Source organism: Ambystoma mexicanum (assembly GCF_040938575.1).
Source record: "Ambystoma mexicanum isolate Mex_15411 chromosome 12 unlocalized genomic scaffold, UKY_AmexF1_1 Mex_chr12_unloc.2, whole genome shotgun sequence".
In the NCBI taxonomy this organism is placed as follows: domain Eukaryota; kingdom Metazoa; phylum Chordata; class Amphibia; order Caudata; family Ambystomatidae; genus Ambystoma; species Ambystoma mexicanum.
The window spans coordinates 1,292,805-1,313,497 of NW_027182323.1; the positions used below are offsets into that span (position 1 = coordinate 1,292,805).

The 20,693-nt window shown below is 48.9% G+C and overlaps 3 non-coding genes across 3 annotated transcripts; 1 reads left to right on the top strand and 2 right to left on the bottom strand.

Annotated features, from left to right (window-relative positions):
• Positions 1-2,897: 2,897 nt before the first annotated feature.
• TRNAA-UGC (transfer RNA alanine (anticodon UGC)) lies at positions 2,898-2,969 on the bottom strand. The gene has a single exon. It is a non-coding gene; the product is annotated as a tRNA-Ala (tRNA).
• Positions 2,970-15,252: 12,283 nt separating this feature from the next.
• Positions 15,253-15,325, top strand: TRNAV-CAC (transfer RNA valine (anticodon CAC)). The gene has a single exon. It is a non-coding gene; the product is annotated as a tRNA-Val (tRNA).
• Positions 15,326-15,621: 296 nt separating this feature from the next.
• Positions 15,622-15,693, bottom strand: TRNAQ-UUG (transfer RNA glutamine (anticodon UUG)). The gene has a single exon. It is a non-coding gene; the product is annotated as a tRNA-Gln (tRNA).
• Positions 15,694-20,693: the final 5,000 nt, after the last annotated feature.

Below are 20,693 nucleotides of genomic sequence, written 5' to 3' on the forward strand. Positions count from 1 at the left end.
GTGTTTGCCGCCCTGTGAATTGGAGTTGGAGGGGCCTTGGCCCTCCACCATGTTATTGCCTGGTGCCCTCATGCCCCCCTTTCAGGGTGGGTGTGCCATCTCTCTAACATATGACGTCGGGTGCTGCTATGCCCTCATCCCGAGCTTTAACCTGCTGTTGGCCTGGCATTTATCCTCGCCTGAAGCCCATAACAAATTAAGCCCAGGCATAATTATTTACAAAATATTAATATTCAACATGCAAGTCCACACAGACGATCAGTAGCGTACGTGCTTCAACACTTCTGTCCTCCAGCACCCAGCTCATTCTAATGCCATCAGCTCTCTTTTCAACATTGTACTACTTTTGACTGGCCGCAACGGCCAGAAGGGGTTGTCGCCCCTTCGCTGCCCCCATCCTCCTCCTCTTTGCTTCTTCTTTTTTTCTTTTAATAAAACCATGCTCTCTCAATCCGTCGTTAAAATTCAATAATATGTCTGAGCCCACCTGAGATAGGTCAACCCCATCTTTATCGTAGTATCCTGGTACACCCCAATTTATTAGGCCATCCCTAAACATTGAGAAACATGCTCCCCTGCAAAACTTTGTCATGTCCATATTCCATTTTTTCTGGCACTTCTCCACAGCCATGTGTGAATTTGCACCCCTCCATATTTATCTGGGCACGATTCTGGCCATATGAGTCCACAAGCGCCCCCTTCCTCGCTCAATGCCCAGAACGTGGCGCACATTTCCTTAAGCAGCTGCCTTCTTCCCAGCTGTGCCACATCGTTCCCCCCCAGATGGGTTATTATTGTCTCTGGGGGTCACTCTTCACCCAGTAGCGGCTCTCTGACCTCCACCCGGCAATCCATGTGGGACCTTGTCCCAGGAAGCTCTTCTTATTATGCCTCTGAAGATGTTAACACCTCCCATCAGCGTACTGGAACTCTCTACCGGGAGGTCCCCTGCGAAAGAGTGTTTCACCGGCAGCCCTGATATGACAAAGCCACTGTCACATTAGGGTGTCGATCACCAGAGTCATTTTGAAGCATGCAGACATGGATAGTGGGTGCAGTTAGAGTACCACGAGATCAGGCTTAGGTCAAGAGAGGGGTTTTACTGTTTTGGATTCTGTCAGGCCTCCCTACGCATCCTTCCCTCTCCCCACTCTCTGCAGACACAGGCACTCTATATATGACATTGGAAGACAAGGTACACATGTCATAGCAGCCTGGATTGGACACTGACTACATTCTTGTTTTGGGCCAATCTGCTGTAGAATGTTGCCTTTATAAAGGCAGGAAATGTGGTCCTCAGTTGATTCATCTTTGGATTCTCAGAAGAAGGAGAGGAAGGATTCATTGGAAATGTGTTGGGAATGGTTAGTTTATACCAAAGTTCTCTGCCATAGAGCTGAAGACAGAAGGCTTCAGGGCAGAGGCAAGCTCTACTCTCTAACCCACCCAAGGGCACATTTGGGGTGACCAGCTTGCGCAATCTAGCCAATCATTTTTGAAAAGTCTGCACTGTACCATTTGAGCACTTCGAGCGGACTCAACCTGTCTCAGCGCCCATGATCTCGTGGGACCACCAATTGAAACGGCTTGACACTGACTCGATCCAGAAAGAGCTCCAATAAGCCTGACTCGATGCTGCTGAGCCCCAATCACAATAGACATGCGCATTTGAAGAATCTTTGTCCCCCTTGTCTGCCTCGGCACCTCAGTAACTTTTAAGCCACCTTTCTTAGCCATTTAAAAGACATATCCTTGAACATTGAAATGTGCTGCTAAAATCATTGGCCAGCACCCCTGTCTTCACACTGAATGCCCCTTTATTCCCATAGTGTGTATTCTCTCCGTTTCCTTTAGAGAGGTGGGTCTTTATTGTTTTTAATTTGTTGTATGCACTGTACGTATTTCCTAAAGTTCCTGTTTTTGTAGAACCTTGGTTGGGCATTTATTCATGTTGGTACCACCATACTATTGGTGTTTGTGTGCAAATGTAACAGCTCAAACGCCTCAGAAAGAATTTAGACTGCCCTTTGCCACAGTTACCAAAAGAGGCATAGGGGGTATACCTGTCGGGTGTGTCGGCTTCCCCTTTATGACTGCGCTCATTGCTGGTTTAGTAGCAGTCTGGGGCTGAGTAGGTGTTTTGGACACTACTCACCCCTGTGCTCCTACAGAGCAATAGTCATTTCGTCACCCCGAATGTAAAATTTTCTGTTATGCCCCAGCAAGGTTTGTGCCATACAAAACACAATACATACATGCAATAAAACATGCCTGTGCTATGCTATAAGATCCTTGTGCACTGCCACAGTGAGGCGTTATGTATTGCCGTATGCTGAAATGAATGTACTACTGCTTGCAGACGGCGGCGAATCAAGTGCACAGTTTTACTTTGACTATGTACATGTTAAGAGCGTTGAAACAAAGTTTAAAAAAAACACATCAACGAATAGGTTATGATAATTTACAGCTATTTTTAAAGAAAACATTTAATGAATTCTATTTTTCCCTTTTAAAGAACTCCTTCGAGGCACTTCAGAGAAGTCACGTGGAATGTTTGCCTGCCCAATCCTGCCTGCTGCTGCTGCTTCCCATGATCACTTTGTTCTATGCTATCTATATTTGTCAGTCACCATCTCTCCAGGGGTTTTGTTTACTGTGAACCCCATTCGCGGTATTGCTGAGGCAGCTCCGGCTGTTTGTTGTCTAGACAGGGCCCCAGTCTGGTAATGTGAACTAGTCACAAGAAGGATAGTCTTGAAACGTGAGCGACGGAATATGTTCAATGTAGTGAGATGCGACATAAAATTATAGTCCTCTTTACCAGAAACCCAAAGAGGATGTAACAGTATATCCTTTAAATGTTGGCGTTCATGCGTACCCCAAAAAATATATGCACCTGGAGATGCCGGGGATTGAACCCGGGGCCTCATACATGCAAAGCATGCGCTCTACCACTGAGCTACATCCCCTCACGTAAAACACACCATCGTAATATCTGTGCCGTCCGACCCTCGGCCCAGTAATTCTGCAAATGAAATCTAGTTTGTAGAAAAGGTTCGGCAGTGAAATCGAAAGTGATAATCGATGCAGGACCGAGATTGTTTCTGCTATAGGGACTGCTGGTGGCTGTGCTACATCCCTTTACGATAACGTTCCACTAATGTTAGAGTCGGCACGGAGTTTTTTGTATGTGGGAACTGTTTTCATTCTCTATCTCTGTTCTACTTTGGGATGTTTCCTCTTTCGCCTCGCCACAGAAATCAGAAGGAATGTGTCAGGCTTTCGTTTGCCACCACATTCTCATCACCTGGTATAGAGCGAACTTCCCACAATCTTTCTTCTGTTTTATCTCTGTCCGCAGAATATCGATTTTCAGGGATTACAGCTGGCTTCACTAGCAGGAATATGTGTCACTGGTGTTGTGCCACAGAGGGCCGATCCAATAGCAAAGCACCACCACGTGACTGCTTGGCACCATGTGCTGCTGCTTTTAAACAAGCACTGGCAATGCCAACAGTTTGGACTTTTATCTAGGCCTGGGAAAGGCACTTGCCAGGCACCACCCTAGTGGTATTAACTGGCCACTGATGGTACCAGCAGCAAAATGGTGTGTGTACCTGGGTATCTAATAATAGTGCCGGCAAACGTCTAATACTTAAATCTTAAAACACAAGCCATCACAGTAGGCTTTGTCAATGCATGTTTTTATCAAGACTTCAGTGAAGGACACGCATGGTGCTTGTGAATGTAGACTTGGTTACGACATTTTAATTACACCGGTGGCACTTTACTCCTGCAATTAAGACATTAGCCCTCAGAAGACTGCTTTGAAAAAACACTGGCAGACATTTCGAGTGCAAAGCTAGATGGTAAGTCTTGATTAAAGTTAACTCAAAGAGTTCCCATAATTAGGAGTTTTGGGTCTGGAGGGGCAGGACTGGGTGGGAATGGCCACATGGCCATGGCAGTCAATGGGTGGGCAAATAACTAAACAACACTTACAAGCTTTGGTTCCCTCCTCAGATGCCTTTTTCCCCGATCTGGACTCTAATGCAATAGTTTCAGCATATAGGTGGGTGCCACCTAATAGCCCAAAGTAATAAAGGATCTAGGTGGCAACAGTGTCTGCCTCTCAGTGCTGGCACACTTAGGTGAGTGAGGGGAGGTGGCAGGCCCGTCTATGGTCTGCCGCTGCCCACATCCTCTTCCTCTCTGTCCCATCCACCAAGTTATCTTTTTTTTATTTATTTTTTTACTTTTATTTATTTAGCTTGGCAGCACAGGAACAGGTGAGCTACATACAGGACAAGTATAATCAGAGCAATGCAGGTAATACAAACATATAAAGCAAATTCAAAACCAGTTTGTGCACATGTGGCAGACATCCAAGGTGGGTGTGGGGGCAGTGAGTGAACAATTCCGGAGGTTGTGCGGGAATAGCAGGGGGAGAGGACTGGAGATGTAGAGTCCGAGGCAGAATCAATGGGAGCCATGTATGAACGAAACCTTGACCAAACATCTCTGGGTCTTTAGTGGGTTGGCTGTTGTATAGCCCAGGATTCTTCGGTGTCCGATGCCCATGTGACCGCCCTGAGCCACTGTGCATGGGTGGGTGTGGTAGGCCGAAGCCAGCAGAGTAAAATAGAGCGTACAGCAAGTGGCATGCAAAGTCCAGCCAGGTTTTTGGAATCTCAGCGGAGCTCAGAAAAGTCATGGAAAAGACAACTCATTGGGGATAGGGTAATAGGGTGATCGAGGATAGCTGACATAGTAGCACATACTGCGCTCCAAAATTGAGTGAGACGGGGGCAGGACCAAATCATGTGGATATAGCCAGCGTTGTCGCAGCCACACCTGGGGCACCTTGGGGACAAGTCATTTGAAATGTGGTGTAGTCTGCTCGGGGTGTAGTGGTATCTGTGGTGCACCTTGAATTGGATCAATTTAAAGCGGGAGTTAAAGGATACCTGATGAATACATGCACACATTCGGGCCCATCGTTCATCTGTGATTTCGAGACCAAGGTCATCCCCCCAGGTATGTCTTAACTTGGTAAATGTAGGGGCCGATCTAGCCTGTACCAGGGTGTAGAGTCTGGAAACTTTGCCCCTCATGGGGGTGGGAGAGGTAAGCTCCGTAACTGCAGGTTCATCAGGTGGCAGCACTGGGAAACTGGGGTATTTGTGTTTAAGGATTTTCCGGAGGGGTGACTACTGAAGCCAAGCGGATGGTCTCCGCTTCAAGGACAGTGGAAGATCTGGCCACTCTATGAAGTTACCCTGTTCGAAGAAGTCCCATAGTTGTTCATATCCAGGCTCTGCCCACCGGCAAACGATGACGGGAGGTACATGTGGGACCTCCGGGAGGAAGTTCCAAAGTGGAAAGTTACCATGAAAGGGGTGGGCGATGCCTAGTAATTACCATGTTTTAGATAGGGCCAGAGAAGTAGAGGCCGCCGGGTCAAGTGAGTCTAATACCCTCGGCATGGGCGTGATAACCAGGGAGCAAATATCACGATCGCTGATCGATAGCTTTTCGAGTCTGACATGAGGTGGGGGGTCCAATGTTTTAAACAAGTGTGAAGTGTATTGGAGTTGGGACACCAGCCAGTACTTAAGGAAGTCAGGAGCACCGAAGCCGCCAACCTCCATCGGGATGGTCAAGGTCTTGAGTTTAAGCCGGACCATGTCTGAGTGCCAAAGAAAGGTATTAAGGGTACGAGTCAGCACCCGGAAGAACCAGCCGCTCGGCCACTGGGGGATATTGGCGAACCTGTACAGAAGCTGGGGTAATACTACCATTTTTAGTATCCCTATCCTGCCGGCAAGTGAGATCGGGAGCCTACTCCAGCGACTTTTGTCGTAAGGCTAGTGAGGTATTTTTGGTAGTTCTCTTCAAAAACCTGTTCGAATCGGCGAGACACTACTATGCCCAGGTAGGTAAAGCTTGACTGGGCCCATGTGAATCGCTGGGTATCAGGAGGGGGGCGTGTGCAGGCAGTGAGCGGCAAAAGGGTAGATTTAGAGCAATTTACTTTGAGGCCAGAAACTTGTCCAAAAAGGATATCTTCCAATATCGGAGCCAAATTGGTGTCGGGGGAACGGATGAAGAGAAGGGCATCATCAGCATACAGGGATACTATGTCCGCGAAAGGTTCCATCTCTATGGCAAAGACCAGAGGAGAGAAGGGACAGCCCTGCCTAGTGCCCCTAGTTATTTGGAAAAGGGGGGAGCATCGGTCCTCAGTACGAACCCTGGCCACTGGGTTGGAGTACAGCAGCCCGACCCAGGAAAGGAAGTGGGGCAGAATTTGCATTTTTTAAGAACCCGCCAGAGATTCTCCCACGAGACAGAATCGAAGGCTTTTTGCATATCGAGTGCCACTGCTACTGCATGCAGATTTGGGTTAATCCTGCTTATAATGTTGAAGAGACGCCTCAGGTTCAGAGAGGTGGAGCGTCCCGGAATAAATCCCGCTTGATCGGGGTGAATGATATGCGGCATGTAGGGGGCAAGGCGTAGGGCTAGTAATTTGGCGTACCCGTTGATAAGCGAGAGTGGACTATAAGAGCAGCATTGAGTGGGGGGTTTACCGGGCTTCAGCAAAACGGTTATTGTGGCTTCACAGAGCGAAGGGGGAAACAGACCTACCTCCACTGATTCCTCCCAGAGGGCCATTAGGCGAGGGAGTAGGAGTGATTTGAAGTGTTAATAGAATTCAACGGGAATGCCATCTGAGCCTGGGGATTTCCCTGATGAGAGTGAGTCTATGGCATCCAAGAATTCCCCGGTGGTGAATGGATTCTCGAGACATCCAATGGTCTCAGGGGAGAGGATCGAGAGGGGAAGCTTATCTAGGGAAGACTAGATCTCCGCTGTCGGGACATTGTCTGCATTGGCATATAGGGATTCGTAGAAAGAGAGGAATTCAGAGTTAATATCTTGCAGGGACGTGGCTAGGGTACCATCGGGTCTCTCCACTCCAGGGATGGGAGGGGCACCAAATTCTCGGTGGAGAAGCCTGGCCAGAAGATGGCCTGGGCGTTGACACTCGCCGTATTTCCTCGCAAGTCCCGGGCTGTCCAGGAACCTCAGTTCGCGGTCCGCAAGAAAACGGAATGTGTCAAGTTCCGTACCGATTGATGCCAGGAGTTCCGGAGTTTGGTGTAGCGAGCATTGAGCTTCCAGTGCGGACAGCATGGCTTTGCTTTCAGCAATATTTCTGTGAATTGTTTTAAGGATGCTGTTCTCCTTAGACAGGGCAATACCTCTTATATAAGCTTTGAAAGATTCCCAGAGGGTGGCCTGTGAGGACACTGTGTTGGTGTTAATTTCGAAGAACTCCTCAATGGCGGTCTCCAGCTCTGAGCTGAAGACGGGGTCGAGGAGAGAGTGAGGTTTCATTATCCAGTGTCTGCTGCGGTCACGATCCGGGCCCCAACAAAGGGTAATAGTCACCGGTGAATGAACAGAGAGGGTTCTGGGAAGGATCGATAGGTGAGATATGTTCCTTATAAGTATGTCACACACTAGCCATCTATCGATTCAGGAATATGAGTCATGCACCGAAGAGTAGAAGGAGTAGGAGCGGGAGTCGGGATAGAGAAGCCTCCATGCGTCCACCAGGGAAAGACTGGGGAGAGATGACAGTGTAGTGTAGGCTGCTTTGGAAAGTCGGCGAGGTCTGAAGCCGTATCTGTCAAGGTCTACGTCAAATATCGTATTAAAATCACCTCCCCAGAGGATTATTGTTAGCAGGAAGCTGTCAAGGAGAGACGTGAGATGTGAATAGAACTCCAGGTCGTCGATATTGGATCCATAGATGTTTAATAGGACCACCTCCTTATTCTGCAGACTACCATGGACTAACACATATCTGCCCAGGGGGTCGATCTGTGTAGATATGGGGTTAAATTTAAGGCTCCTGTGAATTAGAGTCATAACTCCCCGGCTTTGGGTAGAATAATTAGTAAAGTACCTCTGAGGGCCCCACATTTTGGCAAATCTTTCACAATACTCGGTGTAGGCGTGCGTTTCTTGTAAAAACAGTATTTTGACCCAATGGCGTTTGGCCTGAAGCTGTAGTTGTTTCATCTTCTTATAGTTTCCCAGCCCCCGCACATTCCAACTCATGAATGTCAAGTTATCCTCAGTTGACAGTCCAGAGGTGGTCATTAGAAGTGACGGATTAACGGGGTGGTGCTCCCCATGATCGGTGCACCATTTGATCAGCCTTGCAATAATAACTGAACAATATTGCCCCATACTCTACCTCCCCTGTGGATACCAAGCCTTTTTTAACATAAAACCCAACAACGCCCACCCCCTCCGACGTCCCGCCCCCAAACAAACAGAGGAATGACAACCCCATGCCCAAACAACCAAATCCAAACCAATGGCATCAACGCCGGGGGGCCTGTGAGCTGGCCTGGCGGCGGTGCTCCGGACCGGAAGGCAATTTAAGGATAAGCATGGTGCCTAGTGATGACATCTTGTGCCACCCGGGTAGGACTCCACCTGGGTGGAAAGGGCATGATCGCAAAATATAGAAACAATTTTCTCACGTATGGGGGAAGTAGCCCCCTAATCAATCAACTAGACCAGGAAGGTGACTGAATTTAACAGCAACTAATAGAGTAAACTAGCAACAGTGGATGAGCGCTGCGGAGAGAAATTGAACCAGAGAGGCGTTCAGTGATAACTACGAGAGTCTCCCATGGGATTATGAGGCCAGCCCTAAGGACCAGAACATACATGTCATAGACCGAAAAACTCGAGTAGGCGGAAGACAGCCCCTTCTCACGCTCATCCACCGGGTAGACATTTCTGTACCAAGTCGGAGTCCCAAATCATGAACAATCAGCCAATAAACATAACATTGACAATGTGTGTTTCAAAAGGGGGTCAGCCGGGGAAATGTTCATCGATAAATCTGGAGGCCTCCTCAGGGATTGTGAAGAAGTAGACCTGGTTGGAATGTTCAATGCTCAATTTAGCGGGGTATAACATGGAGTATTTGACCTGCAGGTCTCGAAGCCTCCTCTTTACTGCCAGGAAGGTTTTGCGTTCACGTTGGACTGCCACCGAGAAATCAGGATATAGATGGATCCTGGCAGCGCCCAGAATGAGTTCACCCTTGGCTCTAGCCGGCCTGAGCAGGGCGTCACGGTCACGGAAGTTTAGAACTCTACCTATAATGGGTCGTAGTGGTGCGCCCGGTCTGGGCTTTGCAGTGAGGGCACGGTGGGCTCTCTCGATCGCGAACTATGGGGAGAGTTTTGGAGTCTAACAATTTTAGTAGAGTGCACTCTAAGTAATCCTCCATGGGTACCTTTATGCCATCTTCGGGTACTCCGATAATGCGGACGTTGTTACGTCTCCAGCGTGATTCGAGGTCCTCGTTCTTTTTCTCAACCTCGGCGACACGGCCAGAAAGTGTGGAGACCTCCGCCCTTAGAGAGCTCAAGTTATCCTTGGTGGTACTCACTCGTGTCTCGATCTCGGCAACCCGGCCGTCGGTCCTCTCCATATGAGCCTTGATAGAGGATATAGTGCCATTCATGTCGTCAAGCTCTCTGTGGAGCGTGGTGAACACCTCCCGGATGTATTCCATCATTTTTTGAGCGTCTGCCGGGTCCGAGGTCGAGGGGTTAGATGGTTCCTACCCGGACACCTCCCCCACCGGCCCCAACGGGGTTTTTGTGAAAATGTTAATTGAGCATTGCTTCTTTCCAGCTCCCTTGGTCATGGCACCAGGCGGAGGGTGGGCCCGAAGGCCTGGGCGGGCGGCAGGAGTGTCGAGGCAGGTCGGGAGGCAGAGGGCAGGACACAGAGGATGGTCGGACAGGCTATTCAGAGCATTCGGGCGCCCAGAGGACGACAGGGTTGAAGTGGAAAGTAGTGCTGTAATAGGATGTGGAGTCTCTGGTCACCACTGCCCGCCAGTTCGCAGGTCCGGGGGGGATCTCCCTGGCCGGCAGTGGTATGAGGGCACTGAGTGGTCAGTGAGTGGATCCCCTGGTGTCGACCGCCCCGAAGATCACGGGTGAAGGCCAAGAACCGGAGATCAGTGTGCCGTGACAGGGGTGGAAGTAGGAGCAGCTATGGGCACTGATGTGGTTGAGCAAACTGGGGAGTCCACTTCCTGTGTCGGAGGAGAGGTCCGCCAAGGCTCCCAGCAAGGCAGTGGTGGACCACAGAGGGGTTAGCAGGACGCCCACGGCCAGGCAGCGAGGAGACAGTCACTGCAGGGGTCTTCGATCCCAGTATATCCAAGTAAAGCAGAGGGTCCAGTCACTGCGCGCCGCGGTAGGGGGGACCAGCCTGGTGCACCACTAACCATGGTCTGTGTGGTGTCCCAACTGATATATGTGGCGCAATGAGCGGGAGGTGTATCACCACGGCGAATACCCCATGCAGGCACTACGGTGGAGAGCAGTAGGATCCACACCAAGAGAAGAGGTCCCAATCCAAGGGCCAGCAGCGGGCAGCGTGTGCCAACACCTAAGTGGTGCACGGGTTAATAGATGACGGCGCCCGAGGAGTCTGTGTCCCCCCCGACAGGGCCCACCAGGTCGCGTTAGGAGCGGGGGCCCTGTGCGTCTGGCAGGGTAGCAGGGCAGCGGAGCGTGACGACAGCCACAGTGGGTCCCGGCACAGAAGGTCCAGGTTCCGGTCGTGAGTCCAGGGAGGGAGGCGACGCGTGCCAGCACCGGCAGCACTACAGTGCGGATGGGCAGAGTGTCTGGTGGGACCCGAAGGGACTCACCGCAGTAGCCAGGAGCGGGAGCGTCCCGCAATCCGGTCCCAGAACAGGAAGCCTCCTCTCCGGATCCACAAGAGGCACTGATAGGCAGCACGCCGCCCTGGGAGAGGCGGCGGAGCAACAGCTCTACATTTGGGGTTGCACCCCGGGGTCCAGTCAGGGGGCTGGTGTCTGCGCACAGGCCGCAACGGTTCCTCGAGGAGTGGGGAGAAGGTGACGCCGCACCGCACAGTGCCCCTCCCCCCAGTAGGCCCCGGATCCTCAGAGTCAAGCCAAATGACTCTGGAGCAGAGGAGCGGGGCAGAACGGCGCCAGCTCCCGGCCCAATTTCAAAGCACTGGATCTCTGCGATAGGGTTGATTCAGGACGCGGGGTTCGAGCAGCACACGCCCGGGTCCTGCAGCAATTTAATAGGGTGGCTGGCCCAGGTTTTAATAGGGCACCAAAGGAGGATTCAAACAGGAAGGCGCCCCACGAAGCGGAGTTCACAATCAGGCGGCCATCTTCTATGAGAGCTACAGCGCCCCCCTCCCCAACCAAGTTATCTGAGTTGTGATGTGATAGAGATGCACAGAGGGATACAGAGAAAAAAAAGATTTCAGTACAGGGAGACAGGATTCAGAATGAGAAGGCAAAAGAGTGGGGACATAATTGAAGAATGCATGAGGAAATAAAGTGGACTGAACTGGAAAACAAAAGGGATTTATACTGAATGGTAAGTGTTATTACTTGGCTAGACTAGCTAATTTGGTTGCATCCTGCCTGAAGCTATTTTCTGACATGGCATTGCATTTTTACTGGCATCAAGGGTAAATTAAAGCCAGTATGATGAGCGTTCCTATATCGCTATACTGGCATATATGGGTGCAGCCAGTCGTGACATGTTTTCTTATTGTGGCATGGCATTTTTACTGACAACGTCAGCAGGACTATGTTCTTATGTATGGATACTGGCATATAAGGGCAAACCACATCAAGGATAGTGGCCCATCACAGCCTCTGAGCGACTAGATCTCATTGCAGTACACTTGCTGTGGAAGCAGACACATGCATGTATGTACGCATGTACAAATGCGTAGACTGTGGCTAGTGTCTGCACTTTGCACAACCACATACACACTCTAATTTCACTTTCTTCTATCATTGGGCTTTGGTAGCTCTGCACTAGTGGTGGAGTTATGAGCTATTAATCCGCGGATTTATGTGCCTCTATTGCTCTTCTTAGGTACTCCTCCACTTATCGATGCTCCATGGAATGTGTCCCTGTTGAGTCTAGCATGATCTCTAGATTAAAAACTGTTACATAGTACCCACTGAACCCTTGCTTTTCAGCTCTTTTGTCTCATCACAAGTATAATCATCCAACCGATTCTTGAGGCCCTGCTTCGCTGTAGCTGTTCCAGGAGACACCTGGTCCTTTGCAAAAGAATAGTGCGAAAACCGTACAGAAACATCTGACCTCTTGAAGACTGGTGTGCACCTTACTTCCTCCCACTTTCCGGCAGGAGATTTATTTATTGATTACGGTAGCGCCACCCACGCTGCAGCATCGCGCTCTCCCTCTGTAAGGCGGCAGAGGTCCCTTAGCATCTACTCTCTTCTTGGGGCACATTTCTTCTGACCGGCGGCGGATGCCGCCTCTTCTGCATTTTACTTTTGCAGCGGATGCTGCTTCATGCGTGTTCTGGTTTGGAGCTGCTATCGCGGAGCTGGGCACTTTCTCCCTCGGCGGGAGCAGGCAAAACACTTGATGGCCGATGCCGCAGTGCTGCAGGCTGACCCGCACTCCGGCTGCACAAGCACCCTCTTCACACACGGCTGCGGCCAGGGAGGGTCTGCCGGTGGGTCACTGGGCATCCACTCTCTACTTTTCTTGTGGCAGTGGGTGCTGCTTCCTTTTCTTTCTCCTGCGGGCAACAGATTGTGCTGCAGGGGTCCGTCTTCCTCGTCGCCATTGGTGGGGGGCGACAGTGGACACACGGCCAGCATCACAAGTGCTGGGGGTGCCAGCATCTTGGTAGATTGCCGGGATCACCCAGACTTTCTGTTGTTGCAGGACAGGATCCCAATGGCCCATGGGGACATGGGCCTGGGCGCACTGTGGATGCCGGGAGCATCCTGGATGGAGGGTGGCCTGGGTGGACCCAGGGCACCATGCTGAACTGGGGGGCCCCTATGGGACTCCCGAGAATGGGAACTTACCACCGTTGCTGGCACCCGTAATATCCCGGTAACACACGGATTTCAGGCACCGGTAATGGTAAGGTGAGTTTGCTGGTAGCCGGCCGGTGGCTCAGGCGGGTTACCGGCCAACTCATAATGAGGCCCAATGTCTTTTGGACTGACATACTCCTGCCCGTATTGGAAGTGAAAGAGCTTGAGGGACTGGTTAATCTTCTTTATGGCCAAAGCTGTCTGAACTGGTCAGGGTGCGGAGTAACAGCTCTCCTCTAGCCCTACACCAGCTTAGGTTTCCTAGGAGTCAGCCGTTAGTAAAACTCTATGTATGGAGCCACTGGTGATGATGGTTGACCAGCTGGGATTCTTCATGAAGCAGTGTGTGCAAGATGCCCATATTTATCTAATGGTGTCAACCGAGGAGAGCATCCGGCAGCTCAAACAACCCTCCCAGAACATTAGAGACTGGAAGAGGACAAACGCAGCCCTTCCAAGACTCAGTTCTTGTTCTATCCCTTAGCTCTGCCTGGGAGAGTTCACTTTACATATTGTTTCTGCGCCAATATATTCTACAGTTAAGTCCTGGGCTTCTTTGTGTTCCCAGACTGTCCCTTGCAAAGCATGTTGTATTCACTATCTAATCTGATGAACAAAATCTACAGCTACTGAAATGTATGTCACCTCTTTGCCTAAAGATGGTTTTAGGACAGTAGTTCAGGGACTGGTGTGATTAAGAGTGGACTGTATGAATTATCTTCTGTATTTCCACGCAAAGTCAAATCTGGCACCCCTAAGGCGGTCTAACATACTGAAGCCCTGCTTGTATATGCATTAAGGATGTTAGGTCAAATTTCTCCTGGTCACTGCGTCACAATGGGGGGCAAGCAACATGATAAATAAAGCTCTATATTGTTTTAAAAACTTTACAACTGTTCAGCCCAGTGTTTCTGTCTATTTGGATTAATTCATATTATATGTAATCAGGTCATCTAGAAGAAAAACGTTGATTCTCTATTAAAAACAAACATTAAAAAGTGGATCCTTTCCTTTTCTAAGGGGGCTTGTGCAGTGTGGAACGCATCTGAACCTGTGCTGTGCACTGTTACCGTGCACTCTGAATTCTCGTCCACCATGTTTTAAAAGACTTTTTGAGGAGTGCTCCTGCAGCTTGAATTGCAATTGGATGTTTTGGATTTATTAAGAAATTACTGTATTTGTGATTATTTAGTACGTGTATGTTGCAGTTCTCTATTTCTCTGGAAATTGCCCTCTGGTTCCTTTTGGGCGGGAAAAGTGTTCACAATACTAAATAACAATAATAAAGACAATTCCCTTGCATAAGATTGCTCAGGCCTGCTGTGGCCAGCACACAGCCATACTGCCCAGGCACCCTCTTGCAACCAACTCGTTAAAATGCCATTATCGGTCACAGGTTGATACATCTGTAGGGTTGGTCACAATATGCACAACCAGAAATACACTTCACACACGCATGCTCAAGCCCTCTAACGATATTCATTTTCTCTGAGACAAGTGATGACATTCAACCAATGGCGTTCCTGGGCTGCTGAGTTACTGGGGTGCCTTCTGGCTGCTCTGTGGTAATTGCATCGGCAGAGCCCCAAACCAACACATGGCAGAGGACACCTGGGAGACAGTCACACAGCTGTCTATTGAGTCTATGTGATGCTGGAAGCTCAAACAGGATGCATGTCTTTAAAGCACCGCATCCACGTGCTTCTCTCTGTCTTCCTCTGGCACGTGCACTGCTGTGCTATAGCCGCCATCCTGCGCCCCCTGTGTCATACTGGGCCCCCTATGTGTCGTCCTCTTTGGGTGTGTGATTCAAATTCATGTGGCTCTCTGGGCATTGCATTTTCCAGGGAAAACAATATCTCTTCTGTTGCTGATAAATCGTTCAGGTGTGTGGCGCATGGTATGAGGTGCATAGGTGGTGGTAGTGATCTAATACAGGGACACTCACCTGTGCCAGGTGCGGGCACAGGTGGTTGATGCAGCACTGGAGACAGATCCACGTTTACAAAGGATTTTGGATTGATTTGGGGCACTCAAAATGAAACAATACATTCCTTTAAAACTTCAAAAGATGGGGAGTGTCCATGGAGTAAGACATATATATTAACGGGATCTTGGTCGCAAGTTTAATCCAGTGTACAATGATCTGTCTGACTTCACTGGCATGGAAGGAGCCAGCTGGCTTAAATGTTACTGTGTTGATATGCCGTGCTTCAGCACCCCCTTCCATGCGCTATCATAATAATGGGAAAGAAAAGCACACGTACAGTTCCGTTTCCGTAGTGTAGTGGTTATCACGTTCGCCTCACACGCGAAAGGTCCCCGGTTCGAAACCGGGCGGAAACACTTTTAGCGAAAGCCTCTTTAATCCTCACTTTTCATCTTCCATAGTGAAGTCCATATGCACAACGTGATATGAACGAACACTATTTTAAAAACTATTTAGTAGCAAAATTAATACAGATTACATTTTTTATAGTGATAGTATGTAAAGAACACGGAACAAAATAAAGTCAGACGAAACTAAGACCGACTTTCGTTCATGATGTATTCGAATTGTAAATACTAGGAGCGGGAATGAATGAAATAAAGGGAAATAAAATTGAGATTCCGAAAAGCGTCTCATTTCAGTGAAAAATGTGAGGTTCCACCGAGATTTGAACTCGGATCGCTGGATTCAAAGTCCAGAGTGCTAACCATTACACCATGGAACCATACACTTAGTGCCACGGTACCCCTAATTTTTAGCTAAGCACAGGTGCCCTGAAATCTGCAGTACTACGAGATTTATGATAGCCTAATACACCCTTTCCCGATATCAGTAATTCTTAATCATTGGGACTTTGTATTATACTTATGTCTTTGTAAAGAGCTTGTCACGGAGAATGAGTACCTCAGGGAGCACTGAGCAGAGGTTGAAACCCCTTAACATATGCACCTTACCATCTCACCTGCATGGGATTTCATGACTCTTTCTTGCCTTTGGACCAGTCATAGAATACAGGCCTGGAACATTATGTTTATTCCCCATTGCCGTCATGATGCCATTCTGGAAAATGACTTGAAATGGCTGTTGCATTGGGCTCTGTTCAGAAAAGACTCTTGGGTTTTCTCCTCAATTACCATATCTCCAAGTGAGATTAGGCAATTTAGTATCTAGCACAGTCTCTGAACATTTCGAATTTTACAGCTTGTGAAAGATTGATATGATTGTATGAGTGTGGATTATACACAACAGTATGATGTGTTGGCCTTACTACAATGAAATAGGAATAATGTAAGGAATAGTTGAAAAGACTCTTGCTGGGGTGGACTGGGTTGTTGGCTCTTCTGCCGAGTACACCAGGCTGCCCCAGTGCCCACCCATTGGTCTAGCACAAAGGCAATCTCACTAGAACCCATTGCTTGGTTCAAAACGGAGTGAAGATCCCAGGCACGTACCCCATATGTTTCAGTAAAGAGCCAGCCTCCCTTTGAACCATGCCTGCTGAGCCTCCTTAAAGCCCCACATCTTGTTCCAGTAGAGATTCAGTATTCTTGGGACACCCCCACCCCCTTGCCCAGCTGCCAAGTTTTCAGTCTATGTATGTGTGACATTTACATATTTGGAATGTACTTAACTGTTGGGGGGCCGCAGGTGGACACACTGCCGGCCTCTCACGTGCTGGGGGAGCCAGCACCTTGGTAGTTTGCCAGGATCACCCGAACTTACTATTGTTGCAGGCCGGGACCATGATGGCCCATGGGGACATGGGCTTGAGGTGCCGGGGGCACTGTGGATGCCGGGAGCATCCTGGGTGGAGGGTGGCCTGGGCGGACCCAGGGCACCATGCTGATGCAGGAGGCCCAGACCAGCGAGACCTGCCGGACCGTGATCACATGGTGTGGGCCTGCAGGCCAGGGCTGGGGACTGGCAGCTGAAAATATTTAACTGTTTCCAAAATCCAGGTCTCACTCCTGCAACCTTCCTGAACCTCCCGCTCAGGACGAATTGTGTATCTCTGGTTTTGGGCTGTGGGGAGTGACATTATCTAATTCTTTTCACCAGCCGGGGCTGGAAACTGCAAACGGGGGCTGCTCTTTTTCCAGCCCTATGTGTCCACCTGCCGTGTTAGGCTAAACACGGGGCTAATTGCTCATGGTCATTTCCTCTGTAAAGAGGATGTTTCTCTGCTCGATCGTTGGTGTGACATCCATCGCTGACAAGACATAAACAAAATGGCCCCCGGGTCTCTGAAGTCACCTGGAAGGTGTGAAGAAGACCTTGCCCTTCCAATCGTGAGTCCCTCTCCCTCGGGACAGCCACCCCTTCCTGTCCTGCTGCCTTTCTCCACCTGGGTTACCTTTGCTTTGTGACCCTTGTGTTTGCCGCCCTGTGAATTGGAGTTGGAGGGGCCTTGGCCCTCCACCATGTTATTGCCTGGTGCCCTCATGCCCCCCTTTCAGGGTGGGTGTGCCATCTCTCTAACATATGACGTCGGGTGCTGCTATGCCCTCATCCCGAGCTTTAACCTGCTGTTGGCCTGGCATTTATCCTCGCCTGAAGCCCATAACAAATTAAGCCCAGGCATAATTATTTACAAAATATTAATATTCAACATGCAAGTCCACACAGACGATCAGTAGCGTACGTGCTTCAACACTTCTGTCCTCCAGCACCCAGCTCATTCTAATGCCATCAGCTCTCTTTTCAACATTGTACTACTTTTGACTGGCCGCAACGGCCAGAAGGGGTTGTCGCCCCTTCGCTGCCCCCATCCTCCTCCTCTTTGCTTCTTCTTTTTTTCTTTTAATAAAACCATGCTCTCTCAATCCGTCGTTAAAATTCAATAATATGTCTGAGCCCACCTGAGATAGGTCAACCCCATCTTTATCGTAGTATCCTGGTACACCCCAATTTATTAGGCCATCCCTAAACATTGAGAAACATGCTCCCCTGCAAAACTTTGTCATGTCCATATTCCATTTTTTCTGGCACTTCTCCACAGCCATGTGTGAATTTGCACCCCTCCATATTTATCTGGGCACGATTCTGGCCATATGAGTCCACAAGCGCCCCCTTCCTCGCTCAATGCCCAGAACGTGGCGCACATTTCCTTAAGCAGCTGCCTTCTTCCCAGCTGTGCCACATCGTTCCCCCCCAGATGGGTTATTATTGTCTCTGGGGGTCACTCTTCACCCAGTAGCGGCTCTCTGACCTCCACCCGGCAATCCATGTGGGACCTTGTCCCAGGAAGCTCTTCTTATTATGCCTCTGAAGATGTTAACACCTCCCATCAGCGTACTGGAACTCTCTACCGGGAGGTCCCCTGCGAAAGAGTGTTTCACCGGCAGCCCTGATATGACAAAGCCACTGTCACATTAGGGTGTCGATCACCAGAGTCATTTTGAAGCATGCAGACATGGATAGTGGGTGCAGTTAGAGTACCACGAGATCAGGCTTAGGTCAAGAGAGGGGTTTTACTGTTTTGGATTCTGTCAGGCCTCCCTACGCATCCTTCCCTCTCCCCACTCTCTGCAGACACAGGCACTCTATATATGACATTGGAAGACAAGGTACACATGTCATAGCAGCCTGGATTGGACACTGACTACATTCTTGTTTTGGGCCAATCTGCTGTAGAATGTTGCCTTTATAAAGGCAGGAAATGTGGTCCTCAGTTGATTCATCTTTGGATTCTCAGAAGAAGGAGAGGAAGGATTCATTGGAAATGTGTTGGGAATGGTTAGTTTATACCAAAGTTCTCTGCCATAGAGCTGAAGACAGAAGGCTTCAGGGCAGAGGCAAGCTCTACTCTCTAACCCACCCAAGGGCACATTTGGGGTGACCAGCTTGCGCAATCTAGCCAATCATTTTTGAAAAGTCTGCACTGTACCATTTGAGCACTTCGAGCGGACTCAACCTGTCTCAGCGCCCATGATCTCGTGGGACCACCAATTGAAACGGCTTGACACTGACTCGATCCAGAAAGAGCTCCAATAAGCCTGACTCGATGCTGCTGAGCCCCAATCACAATAGACATGCGCATTTGAAGAATCTTTGTCCCCCTTGTCTGCCTCGGCACCTCAGTAACTTTTAAGCCACCTTTCTTAGCCATTTAAAAGACATATCCTTGAACATTGAAATGTGCTGCTAAAATCATTGGCCAGCACCCCTGTCTTCACACTGAATGCCCCTTTATTCCCATAGTGTGTATTCTCTCCGTTTCCTTTAGAGAGGTGGGTCTTTATTGTTTTTAATTTGTTGTATGCACTGTACGTATTTCCTAAAGTTCCTGTTTTTGTAGAACCTTGGTTGGGCATTTATTCATGTTGGTACCACCATACTATTGGTGTTTGTGTGCAAATGTAACAGCTCAAACGCCTCAGAAAGAATTTAGACTGCCCTTTGCCACAGTTACCAAAAGAGGCATAGGGGGTATACCTGTCGGGTGTATCGGCTTCCCCTTTATGACTGCGCTCATTGCTGGTTTAGTAGCAGTCTGGGGCTGAGTAGGTGTTTTGGACACTACTCACCCCTGTGCTCCTACAGAGCAATAGTCATTTCGTCACCCCGAATGTAAAATTTTCTGTTATGCCCCAGCAAGGTTTGTGCCATACAAAACACAATACATACATGCAATAAAACATGCCTGTGCTATGCTATAAGATCCTTGTGCACTGCCACAGTGAGGCGTTATGTATTGCCGTATGCTGAAATGAATGTACTACTGCTTGCAGACGGCGGCGAATCAAGTGCACAGTTTTACTTTGACTATGTACATGTTAAGAGCGTTGAAACAAAGTTTAAAAAAAACACATCAACGAATAGGTTATGATAATTTACAGCTATTTTTAAAGAAAACATTTAATGAATTCTATTTTTCCCTTTTAAAGAACTCCTTCGAGGCACTTCAGAGAAGTCACGTGGAATGTTTGCCTGCCCAATCCTGCCTGCTGCTGCTGCTTCCCATGATCACTTTGTTCTATGCTATCTATATTTGTCAGTCACCATCTCTCCAGGGGTTTTGTTTACTGTGAACCCCATTCGCGGTATTGCTGAGGCAGCTCCGGCTGTTTGTTGTCTAGACAGGGCCCCAGTCTGGTAATGTGAACTAGTCACAAGAAGGATAGTCTTGAAACGTGAGCGACGGAATATGTTCAATGTAGTGAGATGCGACATAAAATTATAGTCCTCTTTACCAGAAACCCAAAGAGGATGTAACAGTATATCCTTTAAATGTTGGCGTTCATGCGTACCCCAAAAAATATATGCACCTGGAGATGCCGATCCCCGGGGCCTCATACATGCAAAGCATGCGCTCTACCACTGAGCTACATCCCCTCACCTAAAACACACCATCGTAATATCTGTGCCGTCCGACCCTCGGCCCAGTAATTCTGCAAATGAAATCTAGTTTGTAGAAAAGGTTCGGCAGTGAAATCGAAAGTGATAATCGATGCAGGACCGAGATTGTTTCTGCTATAGGGACTGCTGGTGGCTGTGCTACATCCCTTTACGATAACGTTCCACTAATGTTAGAGTCGGCACGGAGTTTTTTGTATGTGGGAACTGTTTTCATTCTCTATCTCTGTTCTACTTTGGGATGTTTCCTCTTTCGCCTCGCCACAGAAATCAGAAGGAATGTGTCAGGCTTTCGTTTGCCACCACATTCTCATCACCTGGTATAGAGCGAACTTCCCACAATCTTTCTTCTGTTTTATCTCTGTCCGC